The sequence below is a fragment of the Berghia stephanieae genome, chromosome 5 (assembly GCF_034508935.2).
Source record: "Berghia stephanieae isolate SIO BIC M18660-M18661 chromosome 5, UCSD_Bste_1.3, whole genome shotgun sequence".
Lineage (NCBI taxonomy): Eukaryota > Metazoa > Mollusca > Gastropoda > Nudibranchia > Aeolidiidae > Berghia > Berghia stephanieae.
The window spans coordinates 55166115-55174662 of record NC_088364.1 but is presented as its reverse complement, the minus strand read 5'-3'; positions in this window follow the sequence as shown (position 1 = coordinate 55174662).

The following is an 8548-nucleotide window of genomic DNA, read 5'->3' as shown; positions in this document are numbered from 1 at the left end:
GGAATATGACTTTGATGAAGTCATTTACCTATATGAATGACATGCTTATTTAGCATTCCTTCTACATCAAATTATGGCAGTCATACTTCCAGTAAGAAATAACACCCACTATTTTAATGTATTGTATTTATCACTCTCCTCTCCAATGATGCCCTTATTTTTTTTTAAATGATTGAATCTTCAGTTTGTCGAAGAGTTTCAGTCAATTTTTATAGAGCTCATTTACAGGTCTAAATAAAATAACTTGGTCTGTCATCTGCATTTTTTGCGGCCGCAAATATCAGGGCGATCCGCAAATTTTGGCAAATTTCCAAATCGCGTGGCAAATGTTGGGGGAAAAAAGAAGCGAAAACAAAATAACGAAAAAAAAAAAGTGCGGAACTTGAGAAATGTTGCAGCTTTGCCTGGGCCCCATCATTGTGAGGAGGATGCGTGTCACATTAATTTTTGGGTTGGTTTCCCTCTCCAGACTATTTGCGCCTTTCGGCTCTGCGACTCCGACTTCAGCGGTTCTTTATTCTCTGGATGTGATTCCATAGCCTTTCATCTTCCCAGATCCACAAGGCAGTGGTGGTTTGAAGTTGGAGTTTTCCTTCTCCTAGACAGACTGCTTTCCAAGGCTATGAGCTCTGTCCACCCATTAATGGTGTCTAGGCTGGGAGTCCAGGAGGGTATCTTTGTAGAGTGACAGTTTCCCTTCACCCCACCAGCGTCATGGGGCTAGCACAGCTTATTGCGTGAACTAGGGCAATCTGGCCACGGCGGTTGATTCCTCCCTTCATCCGTCACCTCAGACACATAGAAACTCGTTTCATCAGCCGGTTAGAAAGTTCCTTTCGGAATACTCCAACCGTTGCCCAGGAGGCGGGCGGGGAAGAATGCCCCTACGTGGACCCTGACACGAGCTGGAATGGGTTGCGGATCAGTACTGATCAAAATAATCCAGCAGGATCCAATCCATGCCATTCAGCGAAGTAGCCAAGTCACTCTATTCCGCCTCCGAACAGGACACAATAGACTAAGAGGACATATGTTTACAAAGCTAGGTATTGGAACAACCCCTTATTGCCCATGTGGAACCGACCATGAAACCACTTTACATGTGCTTATGGATTGCCCATTATACAACGTGCAACGTTCGAACCACTGGGTCACCCCTACAACACTCAACACAAAGCTCTATGGTGAGGCTGAGGACCTAAAGCGGACCACAGACTTCATAGCAGATATCGGACTGCAGCCATAGATGTCCATCAGAGGAACGAAGAAGAAGAAGAAGAAGAAGCCTGGGCCCCAAACCAAGGGAAGCTACTCTCTACGGATAATGATTCTTTAAAATCTTTGTCACAACGCTATTCATAATGGAGCCTCTTTAAATGTAATAAATTGTCTTTTATATATATTTTTTTCTGTATCACGTGTTAATTTTAATGAAACGCTTAGTTCTCCTCGGCAAATGTTTTGGCAAATTTTGGTCTATTTGGCAAATTTCTTGGCAAATTTTGGGGGTTTTTTGGGCAAATTTTAGGTCCCAAGTTGGCAAAAAATGCAGATGACAGCTTGGTTTTGTCCTGGCCGGAGTCCATGGCTGAATGGAAAGCAGCCAAATGTGTATTATTTGTTTTGGACAATGCTATTTTTTCCCCTCACAAATCGTCTCTCTGAAATCTACTGTAGTTTGTAGTCTTTTGTTTTGAATATAATATTTTTTAAGTGTTTGAGTGTGTTCCTCTTAGTGGGATCCTGTGCTTATATTTGGATGAGACTTTTAGGTGATCTCAAACTAAGCGCATTGATAGTTGGAATTTATTTATATTTTGTGTTTCAATTAGTCCCCCTTTTTCTTTGGTGCTTTTAACTGTAAATCTAGCATTTTTGAACTATTCTGTCTCCTTCTTTTGTAATGGTGCTGAAATGTCCTGGACAGAGTCCTTAGCTGAGAGAGAAACAGTCAAATGCATAGTATTAGTATTAGTTTCGGTAGATTGTATTTTTTCATTGTAAATGGTCTCTCTGTTAGGTTCTATAATATTTATTTTTGTTTTGAATATCATGTTTTATAAGCATTTAAGTGTATTCCTCTTGATGGTGGAGGGGGGGGGGGGGGGTATTGGAAACGGACAGTAGCCAGTAGCGGTAAAAAATTAAGAAGAGTGCAATCCAGACTATGATGAGCTCCTGGTTTCAACCTACTTTTTAGAGTTGATGACAATGAAAGCACTTGGTGGGTGCAGAGATCTGCTGTTTCTTATAACTTCTATTGTACCCGTTTTCCCTTTTCTATTTCTATGCTGCTCCTCGTCTTTCTTATGGATAGACATTGCTGAGAAGGAAAAAGTGGAATGCATATCCTTATGTAGTTCCTTTTTAGTTTGAGAGACAATTTTTGTTGTAAATCATCTCTCTTTTATGTACTATTATAGTTTTTATATATATATATATATATATTTTCAATACCTTTATAAACGTACATTGAGTATACACCTCAGAGCAGGATCCTTTATTTGTGCCTGGATGGGACTTTTCGGCATTGTCAAAATTGAGTTTTCTGTTCCTTGTTTGAACCAGTCTTCTTGACTTTTTTTTTTTTTGGCACTTCTTCAGATCTACACATTTTCCCGTATCATCACACGTTTTGCTGAAACGGCGCTGAAATAACCTATAAAATGTGTGCTCAAGATCCGTAAGATTCTCAAAAACAAAACAAAATTCTGGATAATACGAATCGTGGAATAGGATGCTCAATTCGGGTGTCATTTTGTCTCTATCTAATAAAAGTTATTGTCAGAATGCAGTGGTAAAATGGTGCCTATCAAAATTATGTGTCGATACTGCTTGAATGATGTTTTATGAAAGTGCATACAGACGACCTGATCTCCTGGGTGGGGATCCTGACCTCCCATAGTGGGCAGGGAGGTACTTGCTGTGTCTTCTATCCCCTCTTATCTGTTTTCCAATTGCTTTCTGTCTTTGTCTTGGAATGAGATTGCTTGGTTTTGTCCTGACCTTGGTCGGAGTCCTTGGTTGAGAGGGAAACAGTCGAATGTATAGTTATAGTTTTGGGAGATGATATTTTTTTCCTTGTAAATCATCTCTCTGTTATGCATTATATTATGTTTAGTTTACATATTATATTATATGATTGGTAACCATTTGAGTATATTCCTCTTAGTTGGGACCTGTGCTTGTGTCTGGATGAGACTTTTAGGTGATCGCAAACGAAGTACTTTGACGGTGTGTTCTTGGAATCTACATCTGTTCCCTAATTGAACCATTTCCCCTTTGTTTTACCTTTTCTTTTGTGCTTTAATTGTAATTCTAGAACTGTTTACTATCCCATTTTCTTCCTTTTTACTGGCGCTGATATGACCTTTATGTGTTGCAAGCACCGTAAAACCCTTAAAAACAAAACAAACGACCTGATCTCCTTTTTATCCGCCCCTATGACTATGACGGTGGATAAAGTGACTACCCACTTTCATCAATCTGCAATGTTTGGAAATGTAGTAAATGCACTACAACACGTTTCAACAGTCAAGACGTCACTTCCCTCGTAATGATGCATGGTAACTTAGTAACTGGCTCTAAACTATCGGAACAATGGCGGACGCCCTTATGAAATATTTCTCCGACAAGCATAAAAGTGTATCCAGAGGAGAAAAACATTAATATGGTCATGTTTTGACTTTTATACATTCTGATCACATGACAGGAAAAGTTCTAGCATGAAGAATAAAAGTATCAAATTTCTTTGTTTAGAACCACGCTGCTCGCCGTTGCTGGGCGATGTGACATCAGACTATTGAATCCAAATTTTAAAATAATTATTTGAGTAAACGGGTGATAGAAATACCCATAATTAGAGAAAAAAGTTTTGCGAGTTACTCGTATATTAATCTGTAAAAAAAGTAAATAGTTTTGTAAATTTTAGATTTGCCATTAATTCTTTTCTCATTGGCAAAAAAATTACCATGGGCTCTGCGGAACAATTTGACCCCCAACCTTTTTTTTAAATTAAAGAATAGATTTTACAATTCTGTGATCACAAAAGAATGGATGACGAATGAGATTTTGAATCTTATGAGAGAACGGAAACATTCAAAGGGCACCCCTAGGTACAATGAACTGGACAAATCAGTAAAGAAAAAGTGTATCCAGGCTAAAGAAGACTGGCTTGATGAAAAGTGCCACCGTATTGAGAAGCTATCACATGAGAGAAACCCTGGACCAATGTTTGCTGAAATCAAGAAATTCACATATAAAAACGCTCAATCTGGCGGTTGCATCAAAGATAAATCAGGTAGACTCCTCTTTGAGGTAGAAGAAATCGCCAATAGATGGAAAGAATACGTGGAGGAGCTATTCAATGCGGACAGAGGTGACAACCATATACAGTCCTTTCTACGGGAACCCACAATCCTAAGATCAGAAGTAGAGAAAGCCCTATACTGCATGAAAACAGGGAAGGCAAATGGAATAGATGGGGTGTCAACAGAAATGCTGCAAGCACTGGGTGAATTTGGTGTTGATGTGATAACGGACCTTATGAATGATATATACGAGTCAACGCACATCCCAGAAGACCTTCGCACTTCTATCTTCATAGAAAGCGGGTGCAATTGAGTGTTCGGACTACAGAACAATCAGTCTTATGTGCCATCTACTGAAACTCCTCCTGACAATAATCCTGAAAAGAATCTCGTCAAAAGTAGATCGTGAGATTTCAGAACAGCAAACTGGATTCAAAAAGAACAGTGGCACCAGGGAGGCAATTTTTGACTTAAAAATCCTGTCAGAAAAATACTTAGAGGTCCAAAAAGACATATATGCCTGTTTTATCGACTACTCAAAGGCATTTGATTCTGTTAGTCATCAGAAACTTATCCAGGACCTTGTGGCAATAGGTGTGGAAGAGAATGATGTGGCTCTAATCGCTAATCTGTACTGGCAGCAAAAGGCTCAGATAAAAGTGCAGGCAGATACAACAGATGCAATTGAAATCAAGAAAGGAGTGCGCCAGGGATGTGTTATGTCTCCTTGCTTGTTTAATTTATACACAGAGTCTATTTTTCGGCAAGTAGAAACAGCACAAGGGTTGAAGGTTGGTGGCCACAACATCAACAACCTACGTTACGCTGACGATACTGTCTTGTTGGCGGAAAGTAAGGAAGACCTACAGAAGCTAATTTCAAAAGTGAACGAAGAGAGTAAAGAAAAGGGGCTGTTCATGAATGCGAAGAAGACAAAAACAATGGTGATAACAAAAAAGAGAGAGCCCATAGACTTAGATATAGAAATAGAAGAGTGTCCAGTAGAACAAGTAAAGGAGTTCACGTACTTGGGGCAGTTGGTAACATCCGATGCAAAGTCTGACAAAGAGATCAGGAGACGAATAATGCTGGCCAAAAATGCGTTCATGAAACTAAAGCCAATCCTCAACAACACAAATATCTCCATCAGAACACGAATGAGATGCACCAAATGCTATGTGTGGTCCATTTTCTTTTATGGTTGTGAAACGTGGACACTAACCGCACAGACAGAACAACGTATTGAAGCTTTTGAGATGTGGACGTACAGGAGAATACTGAAAATACCTTGGACAGCAAGAAAAACAAACATCGAAGTCCTCGACCTAATGGGCCAAAAACAAAAAGAACTCCTTTTGACTGTGAAGCACAAAAAGCTGTCATATTTTGGACATATGCGAAGACATGATAGTCTCGAAAAAAGGAAAATGGAGGGAAGAATTGAAGGAAAGAGGGGCAGAGGAAGACAAAGGAAATCCTGGACAGATGGCATCAAGGAAGCTACAGGACGGCGCATGGCAGACTGTAACGAGGCTGCAATGGACCGTGAAGGATGGAAGGCCATGACATCCGACCTCTGGAAAGAAATGGAACCCGGGTAAGTAAGGTAAGGTAAGGGTAAGATCACAAATTCCCCAATCGCACTAATCCTGAAATGAAAAAAAAAAAAAAAAGACAATAAATATGTCATGCTCTCAAGCCGGATCATTCGAATACTAGCTTAGTAAGCCTTACTATTAGCTGTTGCAATTTAAACATCGCCTCCATCGCATGATAAGTACCTTAGTCTTATATCTGTAGATCTCATAACACAAATTGTTATGGACTCAGTTGTAATGGAAATACTCTCAAACCAAGCATCTCTCTCTCTCTCTCTCTCTCTCTCTCTCTCTCTCTCTCTATATATATATATATATATATATATATATATATATATATATATATATATATATATATATATATATATATTTAATTATGGGCTTGATTTAACATGGAATTGTGATATTATATATAAATACATACGTACGTACATACATACATCTGGGTGGGGTTCCTTCCTCCCATAGCGGGCAGGGAGGTACTTGCTGTGTCTTCTATCCCCTCTTATCTGTTTTCCAATTGCTTTCTGTCTTTGTCTTGGAATGAGATTGCTTGGTTTTGTCCTGACCTTGGTCGGAGTCCTTGGTTGAGAGGGAAACAGTCGAATGTATAGTTATAGTTTTGGGAGATGATATTTTTTTCCTTGTAAATCATCTCTCTGTTATGAATTGTATTATGTTTAGTTTACATATTATATTATATGATTTATAAACATTTGAGTGTGTTCCTCTTAGTTGGGACCTGTGCTTGTGTCTGGATGAGACTTTTAGGTGATCTCAAACTAAGTACTTTGATGGTGTGCTCTTGGAATCTACATCTGTTCCCTATTTGAACCAATTCCCCTTTGTCTTACCTTTTCTTTTGTGCTTTAATTGTAATTCTAGAACTTTTTACTATCCCATTTTCTTCCTTTTTACTGGCGCTTATATGACCTTAATGTGTTGCAAGCGCCGTAAAACCCTTAAAAACAAAAACATAAAAACAACATACATACATGCAACATGCATGTGTTTATATCATTTAAGATTATTTTGAACGTGAGAGAGAAGGGGGGAGAGAGAGAGAGAGAGAAATCGTGTAAAATGATAAGGGCACTAATTATTGCATAATTAGCTCAGCATTTTTTCCACTTCCGGTAAAGAGAAGAAGATTCCCGTTGAATAAGTTGCTTATGTCAGCTGTAAACGGAAAAGTAATGAGAGTTGCTTTTATTTTATTTATTGTCTTCTTATCTTTTCGTGGGTTTCCTGTTTTGGATAATTTGATGGCGATGACAACAACAGCAACAATATAATAATAATAATAATAATAATAATAATAATAATAATAATAATAATAATAATAATAATAATAATAATAATAATAATAATAATAATAATAAGGATCGTCCTCCACATGACAGGTAAAAGTTCTTTCCTTGAGTGACAAAGCAATTTTCTATCGGATGACGAGCGAAGGAATAGGGTTGGTGAAAATAACGATTTATCGTAAAGATAAGTTGGTTGATGTGTGTTGAGGCATTTAAAGCACAATATCAAGAGATGAAGTGAGTAGGAAAGTGCCAGAAGACAATAGAGAATAAATATTTTTCGCGGTGATGGGGGTTTGAACCCGCGACCTTACTGGTACGACAACTCCGCCTGGCCGGTGAGAGCGTGACTCCACCGTATGGGCTATCCACGATCCCAAAAAAGATCGTCTTTAACCCTAGCGACTACTTGAGATCGCGGGTACAACCCAAACAACTTCCGCGAAGTAAGTTGGCCAGCAATTAAGCTTAATAGCCAATATTCTCAACACAAACATATAACATAGAAACAACTGAGACTTTGAGTATGCTCCGGTATTTGGGGTGAATTTTTGATTCAGAAAAGTGAGTGGAGCAGGCACTTATGTTGATAACAACAAGAGATGAAGTGAGTAGGAAAGTGCCAGAAGACAATAGAGAATACATTTTTTTCGCGGTGATGGGGGTTTGAACCCGTGACCTTACTGGTACGACAACTCCCATGGCCGGTGAGAGCGTGACTCTACCGTATGAGCTATCCGCGATCCCAAAAAAGATCGTCTTTAACCCTAGTCATTATTAGAGCTCACTCTCACCGACTACAAAAACACAACATCAGAACTTTGTACAATATTCGCTCCTTAACAGGAAGCCAATGAAGCTCTTTTTGCAGGGATGACGCTTGACGTTTCTTGCAGCATTTTTTGAATTCATTGCAGCCTGAGTATTCTCTCGCTGGTGGGGTTTAAAAATAGAGTTACAATTGTCAAGTTTTGAAAGGACCAATGATGTAATCAAGTTTTTGTCACATCTGTCTGTATTTATGTGGTTTCTAATGTTACCAATTCTGTTAATCTGCCGGTCTAATGTCATATTCTCATCAATAAAGATGCCGAGATTGTTAACAGCGGGTGAACTTTGCTCAATGTAGCCATTTATGTTACATTTGATATTTCCAATAGAATTTGTAAGATTGGGATAAACTAAAATTTCAAATTCAGTCTTTTCATCATTCAACTTTAATTTATTTATTGTTATTCAATTGTTTATATTATGTACGCATTTTTCGATGGTAAATAACGTTTGATGCAGATCATTTTGCTCACATTTCTCTTGTTTGCTATCTGTGTAT